General features: G+C 42.4%; 1 protein-coding gene across 6 annotated transcripts in view; it reads left to right on the forward strand.

The window, feature by feature from the left end:
* Positions 1-25,596, forward strand: part of fynb (FYN proto-oncogene, Src family tyrosine kinase b) — an 85,749-nt gene that overhangs the window by 18,150 nt on the left and 42,003 nt on the right. For 3 of the 6 annotated variants that reach the window (XM_088905462.1, XM_088905490.1, XM_088905512.1), the window contains exons 2-3: positions 2,891-2,996; positions 4,353-4,419. The gene's annotated coding sequence lies outside the window, so the exon portion shown is untranslated. Of the gene's footprint in view, positions 1-2,815; positions 2,997-4,352; positions 4,420-25,596 lie in introns of all 6 variants that reach the window. The other 3 variants (XM_088905470.1, XM_088905502.1, XM_088905480.1) reach the window with 2 other exon arrangements.

Here is a 25,596-nt window from a genome sequence, read left to right on the forward strand (position 1 = left end):
ATTATGTTGATTTGAAACCGTTTTCACTCCCTTACAAATTTATAGTATCACGTTAGTGAATCACGAATAGCATATCCACTTTACTTCAAGTGAATACGTTTCGTCAAAAGCTGAATGCTGAGACTGAACACATTTATGAGTGACAGCCGTTAAATGTTAAATGTCAAATGTCGGTTAAATGTCAAAAGTTAAATGTCAGCAAAAAAAAATTCAAAACTCCTTCTTAGTTGTGTAAGAATTGAAAGGGGCTAAAACATTTGAAGGCCACTGTATATTAATAAAAGTAGCATGTTTCTTACTTAATGTGTACATTCCAGAACACCATGGCAGTAGTTGGTACCTGGAATGTCTTAACGTACTGTCTACACAGAGTTTATGTTATTGTAAGGAAAGTCATCATGCAAACGCGCTAAAGCCAGTCAGTGCAATGACGGTAAGGTTAGCACAAAGCTGGAAGTACAATGCAGATTCTGAGCAAAACGAAATTCAGACAGCAGAATTCAAACGGTGTATCCATAGGATGCATACACAGCAGCAATATGCAGTAAACACCCTTGTGGTACTGTGTTTGCTGTTCATTTGTGTGCAGTTTTTATGAGCAGTTTCGGAATGAAAGACGTTGGTGTGCTGGAGGTCTCGTAAGTGGGAGCTGAGACCTGAGAGCTCACAGGTGACGTCCTGTCAGATATCTGATGGAGGTGGTCAGGCACCGAGCGGTTCTCGCGCCTGCGGGGGGGGAGCGAAGGGCTTATCCAGGCTGGGCTCCGGAGGTGGGTCAAGGGCGAGGGGCTCCTGACTGTCGGGCAGACGAAGAGGAGTGGAGAGCGCAAGGGGGGGTGCAGGGGACAGGCAAGGGCCTTGAGGATTGGCGGGAGCTGAATGATTTGTGGAGGAGTTGGAGTGGGTAGAGAGCATTGGCAAGAGGGAGGTACAGTGATCCGGGCTGGAGAGTACCAGAGCCTGGGGCCGTAAGCAGGGGCCGGACTCTGAACATGTTATTCCAGAAGCAGCGACAGCAGCCAGTGAGGAAGAGTACTGGGGAAAGGACGAGGGCTTGAGAGTAACGAACGCCGAGGGGGGGGGCGGGGTGGTGGTGGAGTCAAGGGTCCATGGAGGAAGAGGAAGGGAAGAACAGGGGCCAGACGTGGAGTTGTGTTGATGTTGAGTGGGAGAGGAGGGGAAGCGGACTGTGAAACAGGCAGGGGATAAGGGAAGAGAGATTTGAAATTTGAAATTTGAGAAGCAGCATCTGAGTTAAAGTTAGAATAGTTGGGGGACCTAAGAGATGGCCTTAGGATATATCCATGGAGACCTGATGGGTGCAGTAAGTGGAGCCAGAGAAGAACCAGGTCAGAGCAGCGTCTTTGAGCAGGTCACAGTCAGCGAGTGTTGACAGGGACTGGAGAGTAAAGATCCATGGTGTCAAAAGCAGCAGAGAGATCAACAAGGATTAAGATCGCAAGCTGAGCGTGAAGAATCAGTAAGGAAGGAGTGAGCAGGTTTTTAGCTGAGTGAGTGCCAAGAGAAAGCCAGACAGGAGCAGCCGGAGCAGCCGGAGCAGCCGGAGCAGCAAGAGGAGCAGGAGCAGCCGGAGCAGCTGAAGCAGCAAGAGGAGCAGGAGCAGCCGGAGCAGCTGAAGCAGCAAGAGGAGCAGCAGGAACGACATGCTGCCACCCAGAACAACCTGTTTCTGTGCTCCCTACACTGTAGCTCCTCTAGCCTCACTGAGTGATAGGCCTGCTTAACATCCTGCCCTGGGCAGCGTTTCTATCCTGAAGCTATTCCCTATGATTATAAAGCGAACATGCTGCAGGAAGTAGGTCTACACCCTCCAGCAGGGTGTAATTTAAGTTAAATCCGTCAATGGCAAAGCCTGCTTCATATGAAGCTTTGAGATGCAGCTGAGTTGTCTCTTATATTTGGAGTACGGAAGGGCTTCTTGTGTCTTTGCTACAGAATTTATAACCATGTTTGAATTTGAGTGTTGTAAAATTCTGAATACGTGGAGAGCCTTGCAGAGGTTTTCAGACCCTTCCTATGGTGTCACATTTAGCAAATTACAATGTGATGCATATTCATTAAAAAAATAAATAATAATTTTACTGAAAACCTGAATGCTCAGACTTAAAACTTCTAAGTTTAGGATAAGTTACAATCAATGTCAACAATAACTAAAAGAGGAAAAAACTAAAATATTTGATGCGTAAGTATTCAAACCCATGAACCCAGTATTTTGTAGAAACACCTTCAGTTATAATTACTGTCACGTCTCTTCGAGTCTCTACCAACCTTGCCCACCTGCTTGGCGCACTCAGTTTTTGCCTGTTCTCCACGGCAGATCTGCTCAGTTCAGAAGGATTCAGCTCAAGACTTTGACAGGGCTGTGTTTTTTTTTTTAAACTTTTGTATGTATAACCCACCACTCCAGTGTAGCTTTGGATCATCGTCCTGCTTAGGAGTGATTTTTAGCCCTAGTTCTCAGTCTGAAAGAGGCTTGCCTCTAGGATTTGTCTGTGCTTTACGCTGTCCGTAGTTTCCTCATGTTAACTTGAGCCCTAATAAGCTTTCCAGTCCCCCTTGAGGAGAAGGGTCCCTGAAGCACGATGCTGCCACTTGCATGCTTGACTGTAGGGATGGTGTTGATGGACAGATGTGCAGTGTTGGGTCTGCTCAGGCACTTAGACCAAAAGCTTCTAGTTTGGTCTCATTTGACTACAACGTTTTCTGCCACATTTCAGCAGGATCACTCGGGTGCTAAGGAAAGATCCATGCGAGATGGGCGAGCTGTGTTTTCCACTCTGCCTTTTTTCTACAGGCTGGCTTTGTGGAGTGACTGAGATATCATTGACTGATGCACATTCTCTGTCATCTCTGCCGTTGAACTCTGTAGCTCTTCCAGAGTTGTCGTTGGCCTCGCTGTGGCCCCCCTCGCCAGTCCCCTCCTCGCCTGGCTGCTCGGTGTGGAGGGACAATCTCGTCTAGGCAGTGTCTGGGAAGTATGATACACCTTCTGTTTCTTGATGATTGAGTAGACTGTGCTCACAGGGATATTCGGAGAATATTTTTTTAACCCTTCTGCTTTTCTGAACTTTTCAATGACAGATCTTGAATTAAGTTCACTACCTGGCCAAAGAATCTCGCAAAGACAAGTATTTTTATTGTGATATAGATAGATAGATAAGGCTTTATTGATCCCGAAGGGAAATAGTATAGTATGTATGGTATATATAGATATATAGTGAGAATCACTGCTATTATACACAGAGGCCACTCCACTAAATGAGTGACTTGTTAAGGGTTTGAATACTTATCATGACTTTTACACTTTTCTTTCACTTTCTGTGTTTCGCTTGGAATGTGTGGAGTAGGAACAGGTAATAGGTTTATTCCATGCTGAAAAAAAGAAGAAAGAAAACACAACGTTTCGGCTGTGGAGCCTTCTTCAGGTGTGAGGGTCACACCTCAGCTCACACCTGAAGAAGGCTCCACGGCCGAAACGTTGTGTTTTCTGGAATAAACCTGTTACTTGTTCCTTTGCAGCCTACGCATGCTGATGCAGCTCCCCACCTGAACTACTACATGTGTGGAGTTGGTTGTGTCTGTAACAGATGTTAATTTCTTCCTCAAAGACTCATGACTGCAAGTTTTAAACCAACAAAACATGAACACTGTGCAAGGGCGTGCCATACTTTTGTATGGCACTGTTGGTTAAGATGCAAAAATGGAATGCTGCTGTATTCAGCAGTGTGAAATGATTGAAATGAGTTTCCATCGCTGCTCAGATCTGGCTTGAGAACAAACAAAACACAATGTCACATCCCACGCTGTATCCACTCAGCCACTGTGCCTTTCTTCAGCTCAATTGGTCGTGATTAATGATGGAAAAAATCATGCACTTCAATACCTGACCCTTTAATTTGAAATCCATCATTTTTAATAAAACTTGTGTTAGCATGGGCCAACTGAATATAAGATATCCCTGTATTTCTAGTCCTGACAGTAAGAAGTAAATGTCCTATATGTATACCTCTTTCATTAAGTTTATTGCTGGCTTGTTTGTACTTGTTCCTAAAATAGACTAAGGTGACAATTCATAGGAGATGTACCCGTGTGTGAAAGAGTAAATTCAGGAGAAAATTGAATCACTCCGCTGTGTTTGGTGATGCTTGTTTTAATGAGGCAAAGCTGGGGGCTGTGAAAATGACTATAAAAAGGTTGTAGATTGGTGGGGGGGGGAATGGGGGAAGAAAAGTCTGTCTGGACAGAAGAGTAACTTTCTGGTGCTACTACATGTTTGATGTTCATATTTTATTCAAAACTCAATGAATATTTTAATATTTTTCTTCCCAAAGGGCTTCTGTTTTTGCTGTGCACAAAGCAATGTGGAGCAAATAAGATCCTGATACATCGAAACTACAGGTAAGAACAGCCCATTTAATTACTGTTTGCACGCTGATGGCTTTGCGGCACTCGTTTGGCTGGGACCCTGGAAATGAATTTGCTAAGGAAGGTGCAGAATTTACCGCAGTCTGTAAACCGTGTTACTCATAGAGACGGCTGCAATTCGTTATGTTCTGTATGGTGAAATGCTAATGAAATGTAGAAGTATACGATATCTGAGGCTTATTTGCGTTCATGTGTTTGTCTTTTTCAAAGATGATGAAAGAAAGCTCATAAATATTCAAACCCCTTTTTCGTTTCTTGGGTGGAGTTTTCTTTGAATTCTGTAAAACAAGGGGAGAGGAGTTGATTTGTACCTCGCTGGGCCTTGTTTTCATTTGCGCTGACATTTTCATCTTTTCTCTGCCTGAGGCTGGTCTTTCTGTTATAGTCTGCCATTGTCCAAAAGTCACATTTGTGTTAATTGCTTTTCGAACGTTATAGTTCAAGAGAAAAAAAAACCCGATGACAGATTACCAGATTGTTGGTTTATCACATCTCTTGTAAACTATTGCAATATTTTAATTTTGAGATTTATGTAAACATCATATATAATTTTTTGTGATGTACAAACTAAAACATCAGATTATCAGCAAAGCAGTATGCACTTTATAACAACTTAATCTTGGTACAGACAAGTTTATGAATTTGTAGAGGTGGGGATATAGTCTAATTTGTGTGAAAGTATTTTCTCACCCCACAGTGTCCTTGAATGTTGTAATAAAAATTGTTGTTAACCGCTGATTTGTTTCACTGTGTTGAGATCTGTTGCATTGTGCAGAATTTGAAGCACTTTTGAAGCCAGTCGGCTGTTGTTGCACCTTGATACAAAAGTATTTAATCCTTATACAGCTTGTCTTTAGCCTGTGCTTAGAGCAATGCATATACTGTACGTTGGAAAAAAATAACTTTCCTGCACAAGAAACAACTTTGCAGTTGAAAATTAAAATGTTTGTACAGATAATGAATTAGAGAAAGACTTGTGGTTTGGACATTGCTCGAGCAGCAAATTAAAGCGAGACATTGTTACATAGTGCATATACTGTACTCTGCCTGAAAGAGACGTTTAAGACATCATAAAGCACAACATGCACCCAGATCACTTTGGGCCACATAACCTGAAGTTGCATATTGGAACTGCGCACTGGAATCTTATTTGTTGAAACGTCTGAAATTCTTCTTGTGTTCCAATCAGACAAAACAGACGAGTGCACAGGTTTGCATCAGTGTACTGTACGCCAATTTGCATTGACGAAATGTATTCCCAAAATAAGTTGCTGAAGCAATAATAACGCAGGCATTGGTTACGTTGTTGTGGGAGGCTTAATGGGTGTAGAAGGTAAAAATGCCCGGTGTAATTCAAGCTGATCGGATTGGAGTCAGGGAGAAGGTGACTCCGGAAACAGTGCTACCTGACGGCATTTATTTTCTAACTTGTAAAAAGTTGGTCAATGACATACCTGTATGTTTTTCACAGCAGAGCACAATGTCTTTCAACTTGTGTGTGCGTTTATTGTAATTAATTTTAAATATTGACAACACTTTTTGTGTTCTGTTTAAAGTGTGGTTTTTTATCGGAAAAACTTACCTTAAGGAGTTTTCACTACAAGAAAGGCTACATTGCAGTAGATGTTTAGATTTTCTTGTAACAGTATAACATTTCCAGTGGGTGCACTCTGTCTTTGACCTATGTTCAGAACATTTCTGGTAGTGAAGAGATGCAAGAGTGAAAGGCCCCATTTCACATTTACTGCTCAGTAGTCTGTCCGGGCCTTTTCTGTGATCATGCCCACACTCCTACCCACTGTCTGACTGGAATACGTATGGAAGGTTAAAAGTGATTCATAATTTCCTCTAAGACTTCACAGGTGTTGCCTCTGAGTCATAATTTATTTTTATGGTCGTTTTAATTTGTTTGTTTATTTTTCATTCAAGTGGGAGTTGTGTGTGTGTATATATAAAAAAGAGAAGGTAGACAACTGGAATGGCCGAGGTAAAGCCCAGTCTCCATTGTAACGTACTGTAGCACTGCCTCCTCCTTTCTCCCATCCCAAGCGCAACGGAAATGGGGACAAGACCACCCCCCCCCAAAGAGAACAGCATGAGAGGAGAGTAAATCTCCTGTCCCCCCTCCCCTTGTTGAAGCCATAACCCGACCCAGGAAGCACTCGTGCTCACCACCAGCCCGTGAACATTGCCTGTCTCCAGATAAGTGGCAGATAAGTACTGTAACTTGCAAATAAACAGCATGCAAGAGCCCACACTGAAGACAAAATAACAAAAACCGCGCCAGCTTGTAAAAGAAAAAAAAAATGTCAGTAGGATTCTGTCGTAATACAGAAAGTCTAAACAGACATCTCCCCATGCAGAACAAGAATACTCCTTTCCACTTTCCCCTGTGACGATGAGAACTGACGTTTATGGGTGAACAGATGTGCACAAGACCCCATTCACCTGTAGGGGGGGCTTTAAGCAGCAGGGCTGCTTAGGAGAACAGGACCCCCACCTCCTGCAGGGGCGCCTCTCTGCTGGGCTGCCGCAGGGCTGTGGTCGGAGAAGAAACCACAGGCTGGAGCCCAGGACGCCCTGCTGTGTTCACAAAGGACATAGGAGAATCTAGATCCAGACTTCACCGCAGCTTCCAGAAGTACACAGGGTGTAGGGGAGCATCCTGCCTTGATCAGCCCTGTTGTGCCCAGTTTTGGCAACTACAGAAGGATCGTCGTGTTGGGGAATGATTCAACCAGACCATGATCCCTCCAGTAAACCCACATCTCGAAGGCTGAGGCTTGATCTGGTTCCCAGGTTCACCTTGTGCTCCAGGTTTTTTATCCTTTTCACTGCCTTGTGCTCTTCACTTGTGTAAGACATGGTGCAGATTAGAACCTGCTTGCTGATTGTTAGATAGCTGTCAGCGTGGGATTTAAGTTCTTGTCCAGTGCTGCAGTGAGGTCAACTGTTTTACACTGTCTGCTTTGAAGAAATGGGAGGTGGGTCCAGTATTTCCCAGATCCAGGCTCTAAATGTCCTCATTAACTAGCGGGAAAACGCAAAAAGTAGACTGATAAAGGGTCAGATAATGGGGACTCTTGACTTGGGTCACCGCAACAATGTGCCGTTCATGTACGTGATCTCTTCATAATTCCTTCTTCAGTAATTTGCTTGTCCTGTATTAATAGTTGGTCCCTCCAGCCCTTGTGGTAGTTAGTAGCTAGTGGATCTAAAGATCTCATCCAGCCAGGTCTTGGAGAAAAGCCAGGATATCGGCTTCCAAAACAGGGCTGGGCAGCATATTCCGTGCTCCCGAAAACCTTGTCCTAGGAAGGTGTCTCTTGTTCTTGTGATTTAAGTGCACTTCCATATATGTTCCACTTGTCCTCTGCTCTGTGTTTCACTGTGAAGCCTGTGAACTGAAATTGATTAAAAGCGGTGAATTTTAATTGTTAGGGACGCTGCTTTTATAGACACTGGACACACGCTTAATTCTTATACCTCAGGCTTGAAAGCTCGCTGCGCCCCCTGTGGTGGAGAACGGTAATGTCCGTCCCCACTGGTGTGTACACAGCCATTGTCACAACGGAACACGTATCCCTCTGTGGGTCTCTTCCTCTGCCTTGTTGCTTTCGTTTGCCAGATGTTTTTTTTTTTGGGAAGTGACGTGTTCGGTGTGCTCTTTCAAGTTTCAATTTAAAAAATATTGACAGTACTTTAAAACCTAAAAACAGCACCTCAAAAACATTGACATTCAAGAAAATAGGACTTGATCGGATGGGGGTGAATACTTTTGCAAGGCCCTGTGTTGGGGCACCAGGGTTCACTGCCTTGCTTTTTACCTGTGTTTATTACTACGCCAGTGCTGAATGGTTAAAGACAGTTACTGAAACTGAGATTTAAGTGGGAAGACAGTTTAATCAGAACAGAACAAAGCAAACACTGATGGAAACCATAGAAGATATGTTTTCTTGTCTGTTATCTAGGTCAGTGATCAACAATGAATTTTAAAAAGGCACTCAGAATAATACAACAGCCACACAATTTTTAAGTATAAGTTTATCAGTATGGAAAATATGATGTATTTTCTAGTGATCTGATACCGTACGTTATAAAAGGAAACATAAAATGTTTAAATAATGATTTTACAAAAAATGAATAAGTATTTAACTTTTTCGTTTTTTCAGGTGAAATCTTTCTGATACTCTTGTGTTTCTATTTGGTAGATTTCCTTGTCGTGCCTATTTATTGTTTTTTAATAAAGTCGTGTTTCCATGTACATTTGTTTTGTGTGTAATATCGTTGAAATACATTAAGTATTTTGAGTAATACACTTGAGTATTCATGTATATTGTGGATTTGCCTTGTTCTTAATGTAGTGTGGCAACATGCCTATGAATTATATGCAGTATTAAAGGTCACACACATTGCGCTTGAGAATATGTTGTCGTTAACTTTTTCGCTCTGCCTTATCCCTTTTCCACATTAATTACACTAGCGATTCATCGCAATAACAGAAGAGTGAGCTTTATGTACTGTGGCTCCTTTGAAAGCAATTAGTTCCATTTTACCAGCATCAGATCCGTTTTGATGTGAAAAAGAACTGAATTAAAAATTAAATGACTTATTACATTTTTATAATTTTCGAGTTAGAAGTTGGAAGTCTGGGCAGTAAAGTTCAAACTACTGGTGCCTGCCTAATCAGGAAGTGCAGGAGTTCAGGTTCTAAATTAGTTCATTATTACCTTGATTGGACCGATTTGGATAAGCTCCCCAGCTCTTCAGACACAGTGGCTCCCCATGACCAGGACTGGACACCACTGGCTTTTCTCGGCTCTCTTATGCTAGTCATCCGTTCCGAGTGAAAACCGGCACTGTCACAGAGGTCGGTTTTTAGATGCGCATTTCCTTGCCCTTTAAGTCGGTATTTAAAGATTTCCCCAGGAGTCAGTCCAGGCATGCATGCTGAGCACGGGGCGTCATCTCGCTGTTTGTGCCCGGGATTGCTGGGAATCCGGTGTTTGTGTTCTTATTCTGGCGTCTGGCGTGAGCTCCTGGAACGCCAGACTGGGCATTAGTGAATGAAAGAGTAGACGCGTGTTAGTTACTGAAACCTGTCAGCTCAGTGTACATCAGAGGGGAGGAGAGGATGCTGCAGTCGCTTCCCTTGAGGCTCTCCAGGGGCAGACTGTGCGCTCGACTGGACTAGCGAAAAAAACGTTACTTGATGTCTTCAAGCAATGAAGCACTTTGTCAGGAAACCCTTTTAAAGGTCTGAACTAGTGTGGACAGGACTGGATGGAAAAAAAAATCTGTTTTTTATGCCTGATTTATTGTATTACAGCATGAAGTAGTGGATGAAGTATTACCCTATTCAGGTTGGGTAATTAATGTCAGCATAGGACTCATTTGAGGCCTTTGAGGAACTGATGTCAAGGCAGTGATGAAGTGATACAGTGAAGAGGAGTTCAGACTTGATCCTTACCACATAAAGCATTTTTTGCGATTTTGTGTTTATTGTACCGCATGGTCCCTTATTGAACACTATTTACTAGAAATGTAAATTCAGTTGTTCCTTTTTTAGTTTTCCTAAAGAATGCAAAAGCTAGATCACAATGTATGTTGTTCTCAATGAGGAAGCTACATCTTAAGAAGGGTGCTTCTGCCACAATGTATGTTTGCAAATATTTTCACTTGAGAAGTTTTATCATGTGTTGGCAGTCTGCCGTATCCCATGGAGACTGATGTTCCTCTCCTTATCTATGGCTTGGAGCCTCAGGCAGTCATTTTACCTCTAAATATGTGACCCCGACCTTTGATGAGCCTTGGGGCTGAGTTAAAAAAAGGGACCAGACAAAGACCCTAATGTCTGCTCATATCCATGAGCTTTTGAGAAGAGGCTACAATTGAGACAAAAAGGCTTTTCAGTTTTACTGGTATGTGTGATCATCCTCGAAAACTGCTGAGCAACTATCAAAAGCCATTTTTCACATGGGACCGCAGATGCCTTTTCACCTTCTGTAACAACCAGTGCAGTTTGCCCGTTGCTCTCAGGCGTCTGTTCGTGATGGGGTTAGAACTTCATATGAAAAGCTGTTCTTGCTCATTCCTGAAGTCTGGTTAACAAATGCTTGGCCCCCTTTTCCGCAGGACCTGTTGTGAGCCCCGCGGAATTCTGGGAAAGGTACATTGTCAGACATCCAGGATAATCCTTTCCTCAGTGCAGGCAGATGAACGGGTTTACCGTGACAGGAGGATGCCAGTCACAAGCACACAACGCGCTTTTCTTGAAAGCAGATCTGTCTTCCATGCACGGGCCTGTGGTTCTTTAAACAGATTAATGGGCAGAATCTTCATCTGGTTTTGGTCAAGCAGCAGAAACCAAGACTGAAGTGCTGCTGAGGTATCTAGACAACTGTATGATATGAAAAGACGCGAGAGATTTGAAATTCGGACCTGATTTTTATATGGTTGTATGTTTGACTTTCCCAAAAGGGATATTGGATCTCAGGTTTTAAAATGTGTACTTAAGAGTTTATAAGTCAATATGAGGTGTCTACAGTAGAAATGATTAATTTCAGGGTGCAATACAGATTCATGGAATAGCCTTTGGAAAAAATGACATGCGTCTGCTCTTTCATTTACCTTTTCTTTCCAAATTGTGTAGAAATGTTTTAGGCCTTATTTATACAGTATTAGGCCTCACTTATAAATTTAGTTGCAATGTCATTTAATTATGATGACTTCATATAACTTCCAGTTATTACAAATCTTTTCATGATCCTCTTTTAGTTCTTAGTTATTGCTAATTTGGTACCACGCAGGATGTATGTGTTCTTTCTCATTTTGTCTCTGCACTGTGCATGTTAGACATTTTAGTGGCACTCAGTTGAAATGTTGTGGTGACTCAGTCGTTAGCATTGCTGCCGCACAGCACTGGGGTCCGGGGCTCAATTCTGGACCTGAGGGTCTGTCTGTGTGGAGTTTGCATGTTCTCCCCCGTGAGTGTGTGCATGTCTGTGTGCGTCCTGCGATGGACTAGCGTCCTGTCCAGGTGTACCCTGCCTCCGGCTCCCCCAGGTGACCCTGAAGTGGATAAAGCAGTTAGGAAAAGGATGGACGGATGTAACGTTGCAAGACCGTGTTCTTATCCACACCACAGAGAAAGCGTGTGATTTAGTTCCATGGTATTCCTCTCTTTTGAATGTTGGAAGTGGTGAGGGGCATTTCAACACTTTACGCCTCCTGTCGATGCCAATATGAAAAAATCACTGAAGAAACTAAAAATCTTTAGACTGCATTGAAATTATGCTTACTGTTCCTTGTCTTGCATACTGCCAGTGTTAATTATTCACTGTTCTGAATGGACTGTCTACACTGTGGTGTTGTCTGCTGTACTGTGCCTGTCCTGAGAGAACAGTGCTGTTAAGAATCCCAGTGTACATGTACATACGGCAAATAAACTGCTCCTTCTACTTCTTCGTGTTAAGATGGATTCATTTTTCAACCTAGTATCCATCTTTAAAGAAACGGAAACTTTGAGTGAGCTGTCCAGCTTGGATTATTGTATATAAAATGTTGATTTTTCCAGGATGAGACTGTGTGCTGCTGCTGTGCTTGTGGGGATCGTGAAGAATCCTTGTGATGAAGGGCTGGTGCATACCCTCGTCATATGACCTCTCTCGAGTCTGTCACAGACCTTTTCGCTTACTCCTGTTGTCCTCATTCCAGAACAAAGTCAGTCTTTGTACTTTTGTATGGTGTGAATTATTGTAGTTAAGTTAATCCCTCTGTTAGTTGTCTTGTGTTTGTTTTACTTGGTTTGGATCCACAGGCTTGTCCTTGTCTGTTTGTTCCACTATATTGTGGCGGGGGGTACAGAGATGGTCTCACCTCTGGGTTAAAAGCAGTCTTGCCTGTCCATCAGCTGGAGCAGGGAAAAGAGCTTAGAGTTTTTAACATGGCACCCATGATGCAGGATACTGGTCTTTCTCTCACTCTTCTCTGAGTGTACTACCCTTGTCTGTGTGAGTGTAACACAGCCTGGCGTTGGCTTAAATCTTCTTGAACTGTTAGCTGGACCTTGCCATGTAAGACTGCAGTTTACGGTTGTCAAATGTCTTTTGCTCCTTTTGGATATATTTTTCCTGCACAGGGTACTTCAAGTAAACGGAACACCATTTTATACAGTCTTTTTGTGGGTGTTTTTATGACTCCTGTGATCACCCCTGGATTTATACTGGTGAATTCATCACCATCCTACATTTTAGATTAACTCCATGTGTAAATGAAGTTAAAAGGCTTCCTATGCATGTTTACTACAAAACTAGAAGCAAAGGTATAGTATTCAGCACTGTAGCTATTGCTTTCTAAGAAGTAAATGTTTAATGTAGTAATACAAAGAATCTAGCCTTACACACTAACATTTTCTTTCAAATGTAAAACAACAACTTGCACAACCATACATTTTCAGGAAGGTTTTTAATGGATTTTTATTCTTTTGTGCCTGTTTTGAGATTGATGACCTGTTATCCTCATAATAAAATGTGTTTTTAAACATTGAGTGAGTGCAGATCCCTGATTTAGACGCTAACAATGAGTGTGGGAGCCAAGCCATTTACTTTCTTTGTTAAGGAAGAAAGATTCGAATTATGGCTAATGCTTTAAAAAGCATGATCTCAGTTTATATAAACATAATTCATAAATCCATAAAGATATTTTGTTCACACATCTTACTATCCACTTCTGTTTGCAATTTTTAAAGATAATTTTTGAAGTTTCTTGAAAACTACTAAGAAATGTCTTTTTTTTAGCTATTGCATTTACTGAACAGGCAGCACAGAAGTGCAGTGCTTAGCATGGCCTGCCTCGCAGGGCTGGGGCCCGGGGTTCAGTTCCAGACCTGGGGCCCTAGCTTGATGGAGTGTGACCCTCGGTGCTTCTATCCCACAGTTTAATCGTCATTCTCCAGCCATGCTTGTAGGCAGTCTCACCTTAGCAGTCAGCAGGTAATCAACAGTGAACCTGTAAGTCATCTGACAATTCTGAACTACTGTATATATGGTGAGATTATTGGTACCACTGAATAAATTGATGCAATTAAAGAAAAGAGTTAAAAATTAAAAAACAGGCATACGAAATACATTAGTAACCTTTGAATTGGGTGAACAAGTGCAATAATATCCACCTGCAGTGTATCATCGCGTCTGGACTCAGAGGTCGAAGGTTGTGGATTCCCGTCCTAGGTTACATCATGTGTAAGTGTGGCCATTTCCAAACCTTAAAGAGCAGTAAAATAAGAATCTTGGGCCATTTTGTATTGTTTTGGGACGCTTATAGATAGACTGCCATTTAGCATCACCAAAACTCACAAAACAAAAGCTTGAGATTGACAGTGGAGTGAAGGTCTCCTCAGTAAAAGATAATACAAGGGAAAAGAAAGCCTGAATCTCTGCAGTCTGTTATTTACAGTATGACAGAGGCAGCGGTGTGCTCTGATATTCCCCTGGAAGAAGCTGATCAAACCTAGACTTGTGCAAACAAAATCAGTGACCTGATCAAAATGTGTGTCAGTGCACCTGCTGTCTGTGGTTCATGAGAAACCTACAGAAGTAGGTTTTAAGCATTTTGTTTTACTAGGACAGGTGCTGGTGAGCTGCTCATAATTCTGGCAGATGGAGTTAATCTGCACTGTTAACTACAGCTTGGTGGCACAAAGCGTGGCAAAAATTTTAAAAATGTTTGAATAGGATTTTAAATCCATTAATTGCCAGTTACAATATCAAGGCATACAATGACAATCTTGACTTGCTGAACGATCCGTTCTGTTTGATATGCAATACCCACATAGTACTTTAAGTAAGGTTACTGAGAAACTAACTGTATCCTTCAACCAAGGTCAATTAAAAAAGAAAGGACTTTTCATATCAACCAGATACTAGATTTCTCAAGGTGGTCAGGGCATTAAAACCCGAAACAGGTGTGTGGTTTTGGGTGTGGATACCTTTGTTAGATTCTGTTCTGGGTTTTAAGGGCGAATGTAAATCTGAATCGAAAGAAGAGGGCAGTGGACTGTGTTCTGATGAATTTTGGAATGAAGCAGGCAAGTTCTTTATCATCTTGTGGTTGATATGAATTCAGTGAATGCTCTTTCTTCATACGGGCAGTGTCAATACGTGGAAAAAAAACGGGTTAACCCAATGATTAAAGCTAAACATAACACACTGGCCCCCTTATTTTCTATTTTTTCTTTGGCTTTACACTGGTTTTATATAATCTGCTACTGAAACTGTTGAGTTTCGTTACTGCATGTTTTGTGTTTTCTGTATTTAGTATTAATTAGTGACACTTTTCTTGTAGTCTTCTTCTGACTGTGCACGAGTAAATAAAGTCACGTAAGCCACTTTGATTACAAGGAGACCATTACAATATTTCTTTGACCTTTTAACCTTTGATGTCTTAAAAAGTTGAGTAGCACTTACTGTATGTAACTGAGAATCTCATTCCCATTCCGTTAGCTTTTGTTTAAGTTGTTCAGTTTGGAATAGGTTCGAAATTTGAAGTCCTGTTGTGGAAACCTTGTAGTGGGGTGAATACTTTTGCAGGGCACTGTATCTTTATTTGAAAATGTTATGTTCAGGTTACTGGTCTATATATCTAGAAGCATGCAATAATGTAATTGTTTGATTGGGTTTTACTTAATTGCCTTCTGTACTTCCTAAAAATTGTATGCCTTCCATCCTCAACTAATTTCCATGCAGATGTGTAACAAGAGTTGTCATGTGGTCTTTTGCCCTGCTAGCCTGTGGAATGAGAGCAGAGCAGAGTATACCGGAGCAACATTCTGCAGAACTGCCTGAAAGATCTCTGAGGTGACTGTTAATGTTTCTGTATGACAGAGAGAGGGCGTTGTCCATTGAAATTATGTCCTGGTCTTTGATTTTGACCAAAAGTTAAATTGTGAACACATTTAAAATTACACACTCTATTGCCAAGGATATTGCTGTTTTAAATCCTGGATCACTCATGTGCGTCTGTATTAAAGCTCTTACCAGTTCCTCTTTATTATCTAAAACTGGCTGGGCATGCTTTGATAGTCATTGAATTAAAGGACAGAGGAAATCCAAAATGTCTTTCAGACATCCAAGAGACGCATGATTTAAATACTTGAAATTGTGTTCCTTCTTGGCATATTAACAACTATCACATAATGCATGCAAATGTTGCTCTCTGCATATCTTTATAAATAGCAAAAGAACCTGGCGGATTGCAGTATTCTTCGTAGTCTGAGGAAAAAATACTTGTTTTGTCTAGTGCTGGGGTAATTTAGGAATGCTGTTATTTAAAGCAATAAATTGTAGCCGTCATTCATCTATTATTAAAAAAACTGATCATTTCTGGTAAGGAACAGCACATCCTATAGAAGGATGTAAAATGCAATGTGGAGACCCTAACTAGCCTTTGGAAAGTGGGAGGAAACCTGAGCAGCTCTCTCAAACCCAATAATAATAATAATAATTACTCCTTACACTTATATAGCACTTTTCTTGACACTCCACTCAAAGTGCTTTACAGGTAATGGGGATCCCCTCCACCACCACCAGTGTGCAGCCCCACCTGGATGATGCAACAGCAGCCAGAGTGCACCAGTATGCTCCCCACACACCAGCTCTCAGTGGGGAGGAGAGCAGAGTGATGAAGCCAGTTCAGAGATGGGGATTATTAGGAGGCCATGATTGGTAAAGGCCAGGGGGAAATTTGTCTCCCATCCAGGTACTGACCAGGCTCACACCTGCTTAACTTCAGTGGGCTGCTAGTTGTGAGTTGCAGGGTGATAAGGCTGTTGGCTGGCATACAGATATGGAAAGTTCATTCAAAGAACAGCCCAGTCTAGAATCCAACCCAAGACCTTGTATGGCCACTGAGCTGTAAGAGGCAGCAGTACACCTCTCTATTTGCAGTATATATGAAATTGATCCATAAATATGGGTGAATCTCTTTGGGCTACTTCATTTAATCAATTGCCATAATAAGGGCGAGTGGACAATGTGGAGGTACTTTTGAGCTTGTGGTCCAAAGTCAGTGTCTTCATAATAATGAAGTATTCTTTTCTCCTTATAGCATAGGTTATGTAGTTTTAAAACGGCCATTCATTGTAATTGTACTTAATTTGGTTTCTGATTAATGGGACTGTGCTTGTAGCTGGGTTAATGTCTGGTTTGTGGTCATATCCCCTTCAAGGACTTGAGCTTTCTGCTTGTTGGGTGAGACTCCTCCACTGTTACAAGTGCCTATTGGACCAGTGTTGGGCATTCTTCAGACTGACAGGACAGTGTAATCGCTGCACCAGTGTGTAGGCAAAGGGCAAAGTACGGTTTTCCTCTCCAGAGTTATGGCACTGTATGGTGTCCTTAGTTTATTCTGGGGCTGCAGTATTGTGTCTCCACGTGCATGGCTGTCATGGAAAATGTAAGGTGTCTGTTTCTGGAGTATATTTACAGTCATATGTATTTATTTGAGAGTCATAGGGTGTGATTGTTCTACTTGCAGGTATGATTTAATGTTTCTTGCAGCCTCATTGATTTTGCTATTTCGTGATCTTCCTGGGGTTTACCTCTCTTAAATCTGACACTTTTAGTTAAAAACCGAAAGCAGATGAAAAAATGGCAGCAGTATTGAGTAGGGGTTATGCTCAGAGGTTGAAGGTTGTGGATTCCCATCCTAGGTTACATCATGTGTAAGTGTGTGCATTTCCAAACCTTAAAGAGCAGTAAAATAAGAATCTAGGGCTAGGTGGAAAACTAGAAAACAGCTTCTGGCAGATCTCAACTGCAGACACCAGGCTTTTCCTGTTGTGACTCACCAGGGAGTTCACGTGATTAAGTTGCCCCAGCTTTGCTCATTGGGGGCTTTTTATTGTGGGTTGCCCCAGGGACCCAGAGAACCGATCTCTTTCGCTGATGCTGCAGTATCTGTGCAGTATCTGTGCCACTCCGGAGACTATCCAGTCTCTTGCAGCTGGAGGAGAAGACAGCAGCTGCCACAGTATGTTGCCTGCAGATAAAGAAAGCAATCGGGTGAAGATTGAGTAGGTAGTGCAGCATCCGAACCATGATCACTAGAGTATCTGGCTGAGGTGTCTCTGCTTAGCTCCTGTTTGGCCAAGGTTGATGGAGGGAAGCCACCACTGTCACTTTCATATTGTGGAGCTGAGGGAGATAGCCCTGTTAACCTTTACGGAAATGTCTACTACAATGGCCACCTGTTCTGGAGACCACCTGGCCCATTAAAATAACGAGACCAAATAGGATTCACAGATGTTACAGTGGTTGGAGGAAAAAGGCTTTTTTTTACCTTTGTATTTGTGACTCCTTTGACTTCTCCTTTACTATACAGCAGTTTCCAGTATCTTCATCTTACAGGTTGCCTGAAAATAAGATACACTACCATGTCATGACAAATGCTCAGTGCTGTTTTTCACCGATTTATTCTGCTTTCACAGTACTGGAAGGAAAGTTTTTCCTAGTTTTAAAGTCCGTTTGCCACAACCAATTGTTAATGTTTCTCACTGGAATATTTTTTTCTCTCACTATACCTCTGTTTTGGATAGCTCTGTTAAAAAGGAGGCTTTAATTTCTTTGCAATGTAGATGATCTGATGCAATGATAGAAAACATGTGAAATGTCTAGGTTTTCTGGGACTAAAACCTTAATTTAAAGTAGTATAATAGAAATAAGGTGTGTATCATTATTTATACAAACTAATGCCATTGTGGGGCTTGCAGGCTGAAGAGCATTATCTTGGACTGAAGAAGTTCAAGTAGGGAGCTGGATCAGCATGCGTAGGCTGCAAAAGAACAGATAAAGGATTATTCCATGCTGAAAGGTAAAGAAACACAGTTGTGAGGGAGAGGGAAAGCAGGGGAGTCACGAAGGGGTGTGGAGCCAGGAGGAAGTGGGCATGACGCAGGTGAGGATGAGTGTCCAAACTCAGGGAGAGCAGGAGGAGAGGTGTGAAAAGCTGAATTCTGCGAAAGAATAGAGAGGATTCAGAAGGAGATGAGTCTGTCGATAGAAAGGGGAAAGGTGTGATCCAAGTTGAAGAATAATTTTGGTTTCAGATGACTTTCTGCAATAGGAGGTCCGAAACCCCTCTGTGAGGACGCAGGTGGACAGATCGGAAAGATTCAAGTTGAAATGGGGAACTTTCAGTTTGGAGAGTTCTTTGATCCTCACACCTCTAATTGAATTCCCTAAATTGGTCTGCCAGTCTCCTCCCTGTGTCACCGATGTAAAAGGCTGGGCATTTTCTGCATGACATGCAGTAAATGGTGTCACTGGAATTACATGATTTCATCTGGGTGATCTGGAATTGTCCAGAGGGGCTTTGAATGAGCTTGGTATTGGATATATATTTACAGGTGATGCAGCAAGCTCTGTTGCAGGGGAAAGAGCAGAAGGTTACACAGATTAGATGGTGGACAATACGAGATGATGGGGAGGTCAGGAAAGAAGGTGCCAGGGAAGTGTAAAAGTGTGCTGCAAGCTTTGTTATACTCAAAGAATAACCTTCTAAAATGAATCATACATATTTTAAATTCTGCTTGATATCTTAATGTTCCAAACCACATGAAAACAGACCTGCCGAATCTTGCAGACGGAACTCAAGGTTTGAACCAACACACTTTTAAACTAGAGGAACAATGGAGCCTTGTTATACCGTACCAGACACCGCAATTAAAAAGCTCTCCAGATCGACGTCCCATTAAAAAACTTGCCAAACACACGTATTAGTGTAGAGTGATATCTTGGAGGACAAGCGTTGCAAAAAAAAGGACAGGTTTTTGATTCAGAGCCTTTGAAGCAAAACGTTTACATGTTCTCATTCCCTCCCACTTTACCTTTATGTGCAGTAAAGAACTAGGCCAGCTGGTTGGCAGATTCAGCCTTTCTCCAACAACCTCACATACCAGTTAATCCAGTTTAAACTGGACACAACCCCATACCGACTGTAACTTAAGCGCTTTGGGAGTGTCGTGTGACAGATAACGTTTGGGTTTATGTGACTAATGTGCTTTTGGTTGCGAGTGTGCTGCTGCTGTGGCCTCCATTACTCCTTTACACCAACAGCCCCAAATCACTGCCCCTCTTTAGGCACAGCGTCCTTTGCTAGTGAGTCAAACTACAGTTGAACAATCCAGGTGGGAGGCAGAGAGGGCATATTCATTATTCGTATGGAACAGTGTACAGCTAGCGGTTTGGTTTTGTAGGAACTGTGACAGTGTGGTCAGACTTTTTTTCTCATCTCAATAACTTGTTGCTTTATACTGTAGACCCCAGTTTTGGTGTGAGCCCCGAATCGTATTTTTTCGCAACTGTTATATTTTGTAGTTTTTTTTTTCATTCACTCTTAAAACAAAGCTTTACAGAATAAACTATATTCAATGAACAAAAAACTTCCAAAATATAAATATGTACTTTTGCTCATTTCTGCTTGTACTTGTTTGTTGTGGCATTGGAGATGTCAGGAAAGAAAGACTGTTTCTGTCGCCTTGAATGGAAAATCATTCTGGCACTGTTTAACTCCTTTGAGTCAGTGTCTTTGGAGAACTGGGGAGATTCAGAGCCAATTAAGATATACTGGCTCGTTAACATGAATTGGGACATCATAAATTGAACTTATGACACCTTCAGTAATGAATTGTCCATTTTGACACCTCTTCATCTACCACTTCAAGAGAGAGAGACATCCGAACTTGAACCCCAGATGAAGTTCACTCATCAGAAATCTGCTGACAGGGCTAAAGTGATCCACCATTGAGGAGCGTGGAGACACTCCCTGACGACATCATTACCAATCGCCACCCTTGGCGACACAATTTCAAACTGTGCACCACTTATGCTCTGGCTCTTGGAAGTCCTGGCGACTTGAAAACAGAAGGAATTGCATAACCTCAACCACCATTGTCCTATCTTCAACTGGAACTGTACTGGCTGAGAATAACCACTGGGCTGAGAGACCTACACACGGTACCAGAATATTGCCTAAGGCTTTTGATTTTTTTCAGACAAGCTCCCAGTTGTAAATTTTTCCCAGTCAGTGAAATAATACAGTTGGACTTTTGTTGAATATTGCAGAATGTTCAGAGTAGCAGCTATAAGATATGGGTGAGTAGACTTTGCTTCTCCCCTTCAAAGCCACATTTGCAGCTGGAGCCAAGTTAGATTTTGTGCATGTTCCATTTGAGGAGCTGTCTTCAGCAGGAGGCTGAGCAGGAGGCTCTCTTTTCTCCTGCGTCAGCCGGACATCCTTTGACACAAAGGCTGCAGACAAGGACTGTACGTGCTGCAACCGGATATAGAAGTTCCCATGGGGCATGTAATAACTCATCACAGCAGCCTGGTCAAGCATTATGCTTGAATGAGTTTACTTTAACTTGTCTTTCTATTGCATGTATATTGATGTAATTGTATGATATGGAGTATAATAGGGGCAGCTTGATTGTGCTGTGGTTATCATTGCTTCCTCATAGAACTGGGACCATGTGCTATGTGTTTTTTTATATATAAGATACATATTATATAATCTACATATTTAAACCCTCTTGTGATTCTGTTTTAATCCCTGAATGATTAAGCAATCATTTGTATCATGGCAGATTGGTATATGCACAATATGCAAATATTATAACTAAGATATGTATCACTATTCATTCTGATTCCTAGCAGTCATAAGGTACTCCCTGAGTTTACTGTCCTATTTTTTAATTGCTTCAGTAACTTTAAACTATCAAAGCACTATCATTGGGTGGTGACTAATGCATGAGTAGTGACATGCAAGGTGTCACTATTTGTGGATTTCTGAAACACGTGCAGGTATACCGTATTTAATTGTAACGCAGTTCAAATTGCATCCACTCTTAAAGGCCCATTTGAACTGGGATTCAGTTTTTGTTTTTTTTTCCTACCTCAGATTACCGTCACACAGCTTCTAGAGCCACATTTTTAAATAGCAGTCAGGAGTGTAAATGAAAACAAGCTTTAGATGTTTTCTCAGCACCACTTAGCATCCTGCAGTGAAACAGTCAGAGTTCTTGACAGGCTTTCCACCAAGGTACCAGAGCTCTTAGGCCTGCGGGAGAAGGCGAGCCTATACGTGCTTGTTTGAGAACCTAAAGCGAAAGTTCAGTTTATTGTTTCAATGAAGAATGTAAGTGGAGTCCGCAGCCATGTATACGGAGCGTGTACTGTGCAGAATGCTTTCTGCCACACGCAAGCACTTGCTTTGATGGAAATCACTCGTGTTTTAGGGCTATCATGATTGTTTCGGTTAAGTGGCAGTTCGACATTGTTAATCGTGAATCTTTCCATGTTCTTGCAAAGACCAAATGAATCCACAAGAGCTGTGACTTTGTTGTCTTTGTTGAAATAATCAGTCATCACATGGACATTGTCAGTCAAAACATGTCCATGATCTTTTTTGTTTGTTTGGGGAATGTATTTGTTTAGCTGAAAAATATATTGAGATTTCTTTGCTGCTTTTTCCTTGTGTATTTCACCACATAGTCATGCCTTCTCCTGCTTTATTACAAAATGACATTTGGTATAAAATTAGCAAATGGAAAGTTAATGTGGACGACAGTGAAGGCAGGTTAACCACATCCTTCCTGCGCTGTTCGTTCAGAAATACCCACAGGTCTGCTCATTGTGCTGCTCTGGGGCAGAAAAGGTGTTGTTTTGCAGATGCAAAAATAAAGGCCTGCCTAACTTTAAAGAGGATGCTGAAAATAGATTCAGTTTCTTTTAGTATACTAGTAAGATGTACATTACTGTGCTTCTTTCTTTTCTTCTTTAAAAAGGCGATTTGTAATCCTGAATAAAAGGTTTGTATTACAAAGATTTGTTTTAAATTGTATAATTACTGGATTTCATCTTACAAGAGCGTTCTGTATTTAACTTTCCTCACATTTTTACTGAAACTCTAGTAGTGACCCATTATTCATAGTGTGACTCATTTATTGTGGAAAAACTGGGAAACTAATGCTGAAAGAATCCTCTCTGTGTAGGCTGTTAAGTCTAACTGTATACCAACCTGAGCTAAATTAGATTTGTCTCTTTATGTGTTATGTGTGTAAAATCACAATTTCACATGATTCTATTTGATGCTGCTGGCGAAACAGGAGGTAGTTCTCCATCCAGTGGTGGAGCTAAAGTCGTGCCTACCAAACTACAGAATTCAGTTTATCACTTGTAAAAGGTGTAAAAACAAAAGGCACTTGAATCATTAGCCTTCTCAGTTTTACAAGTGTTGCTGGTCATACTTGTTTTACAATTAAGCCTAGTTAGTTTTTTTTAGGAACAGATTTTGAGAATTAAGATTTTTCACATTTTAACTGTTAGACTTTTTCCCAGGGATGGAAGTCCAGGGATGAAACTCGAAATGTGGGAACGTTTATGAGTTTAAACATTTCTTTTTAGAGACAAATAGTCCTGTGACTAATCTCTGATGACTCTTTCCTAAAAGACAGCTGCTGTTTATTAAGTTAAGCAAACACACAAACATCTTACAGCTTCCGTTTTGTTGCATGAAAGCAGCAAAAGACTAAGTAAAAAAATGGATGAAGTACTGAACAGGAGAAGCTGCTGTAATGTCAGCTTCTATGTTACAGTTAGACACAATTAAAAGGAAGCAGGTGATTTCTTACTGCAGGGGATGTGGTTCTGATCACTGAAGGGCTAGACTGGGAGAAGCTTTAGCCACTCAGATGCTGTTATTCTTCTCTAGAAGCTTCATAAGAGTATCAGCTGTGTTTTCAGTATCGGTGGGCATTTCAACACGTTCTGCTTCATTCAAGGTGAAAAATGTTTGCTTTCTCAATTAGTATTTTTAAGAATTGACAGCAATAGCACTGCAAGGAATGTAAAAATAATTTTTCATGGGTAGTTTACTTATTTTTAGCTTTTGGGTTGCTACACTGATTTTGTTTTAATTCAGCACCATTATTTAACTGAATATTATATATACATTTGCTTAATCTAGCCCTGTTTGAAAAGTGAAAAACTTGCGTCCTCATGAGCAGAAGTCAAATATTTAATTGCTGATTAAGATTCATTTTTAAGCTACTGCTTTGCGATTTTCAGAAGTAAAAAAGCAGAGAAAGTGGTATTAATCCTGGTGGCTTTTCATGTTACAGAGGAAGACCATTTAATGTAGGTAGAGCTGATTCTGTTACATTTCTTCTGAGATGTGACATTGCTTGTATGTAAAATTGGATCTCAGATCCGGAGTTGAGATACAGCTGTTTCCTGTGGATAATGAAATGTCTATGTTTGAGTTAATTTGGCCTTTGCTGATGTGCTCAGTGACTCTTCTTTAAAGTGGAATGCAGCTGAGGTGAGCTGTTAAAACGTCAGACTCTGTGTGCTGTGTCTCTCTCTCTTCATGTGGTTTGTGTTTGATCTTTCCAGAATAATCTAGTGTAGGAGGGTAGTGGGCAGAGGCATGGTTGATGTCCTTACAGTACCTCAACTGCATTCCCCAGGTGGCTGTGGGGAGCGATCTGACGCCTGTCACCCCTTTATCAATCGGTTGCAGAAGATTGAGGACTGACCAGGTGGCAGTTTAAAAACCAGAAAGCTGTGGCTCTCAGAGTTTTGTACCTGCTGTCTGGGACTGGAAGCAGAAGAACAAATGCACTTGTGAGAATGGAAACAGCAACGTGAAGGAGGGCTTAATAAGGTTCCAGTAGACCCAGGATCTGAAAGACAGAAATCCACTCCAGGGTCTGAGAGTTAATGATAGTGTTGTCAGAGGACCTAAAATTCATTACAAAGCCAAAGGAAAAAAAGAAATCCATCCCCCCCAATAAGGAGAGGAGGAAGCAATCCGCTAGGAAGTATGCACCCTGGGACGAGCATTGCAGCTCCCAGCGCTGCTGGAATGGGAGGAGCCGACCGGCGGGAACGGGCTGCTGTCCTCTGAACTGGTGACACCAGGACCCAAGGGATCACCGGCCCCTAAAACACTGCCGTTCCCAGAGAGGGGGGAGCTGATGTCCCCAGCGTTCATGGAGGTGAAGGGGCAGCCACTGGCAGCCCCAGACCCCTAGAAGTAAGGGAACTGCTCGCGTCCCCCGGGGTGAGTAAGGAAGAGTCGCTCATATCTCCAGTTTCCTCTGTGGTGAGGGAGGAGGCGCTGTCCACGTCACTGGAGCTCCCGGCGGAGAGCGGCGGGGATGACTGCCTGGCCCTCCGGCCGGAGCCTCCGGGGGGGCGCGGGAATGGTTCGGTCTGGAACGGCCGGAGGCACGAGGTGAAAGTCACTACCCAGGTGGTTGGGGGGGAGACAGGCCACGGCGGTCTTGGAATGCCCCTCGAGACTGCTCCCCGGCTGCTGGAAGAGGACACAAGACCCCTGACCCTGGGATGAGCCGGGAAGGCAGCCGGGTGTGGTGCTGCACGCAAAACCGCAAGCGCCGCTGGGGAACGTGGAGCACCCTGCAAGATGGTGGAAGAGGGAAGGACCCCGGACTCTGTCCCCTTCAGCCAAGGATATAGGAGGACCTATGGCGCCTCTCGCCCTGGGAGAATCGCGTGGCTGCTGCCGGGACAGACTGGTTCCAGTGCCCCAGACTCACCACAGCAATAGCCTACCACCTGTATCCCCAAACAGAGAGGAAGACAGTGGAGACTTTCTGCTGTAATTGGCACAATTGCACCATATAGGTTTGAATGGTAATCACCGCGGCTAAGGATCTGCGCCTGTGGCTGGAAGGTTGCTGGTTCGTATCCCGCGGCCGGCAGAGGAATCCTACTCCGTTGGGCCTCTGAGCAAGGCCCTTAACCCCAACTGCTCCAGGGGTGCCATATAAATGGCTGACCCTGCGCTCTGACCCCAGGCTTCTCTCCCTGTCTCTGTGTTACTCATGGAGAGCAAGCTAGGGTATGCGAAAAGACAAATTCCTAATGCAGGAAATTGGATATGGCCAATAAAGTGATCTTATCTTATCTTACATGCGAATTTAGATGTAAGTTTTGTCAGGAAGGAAAGGTTACTTTTGCATTTTCCTGTTTTGTTCTAAACAGCCTTTTCATTTCATGTAAGATCTAGCTGAGCTCTAGCTGAGCTCCAGCTGTCCGTGTGCCTTAGTTTCCTAAAAAGAAAGGA

Source organism: Atractosteus spatula, chromosome 2, assembly GCF_055471065.1.
Source record: "Atractosteus spatula isolate fAtrSpa1 chromosome 2, fAtrSpa1.hap1, whole genome shotgun sequence".
Lineage (NCBI taxonomy): Eukaryota > Metazoa > Chordata > Actinopteri > Semionotiformes > Lepisosteidae > Atractosteus > Atractosteus spatula.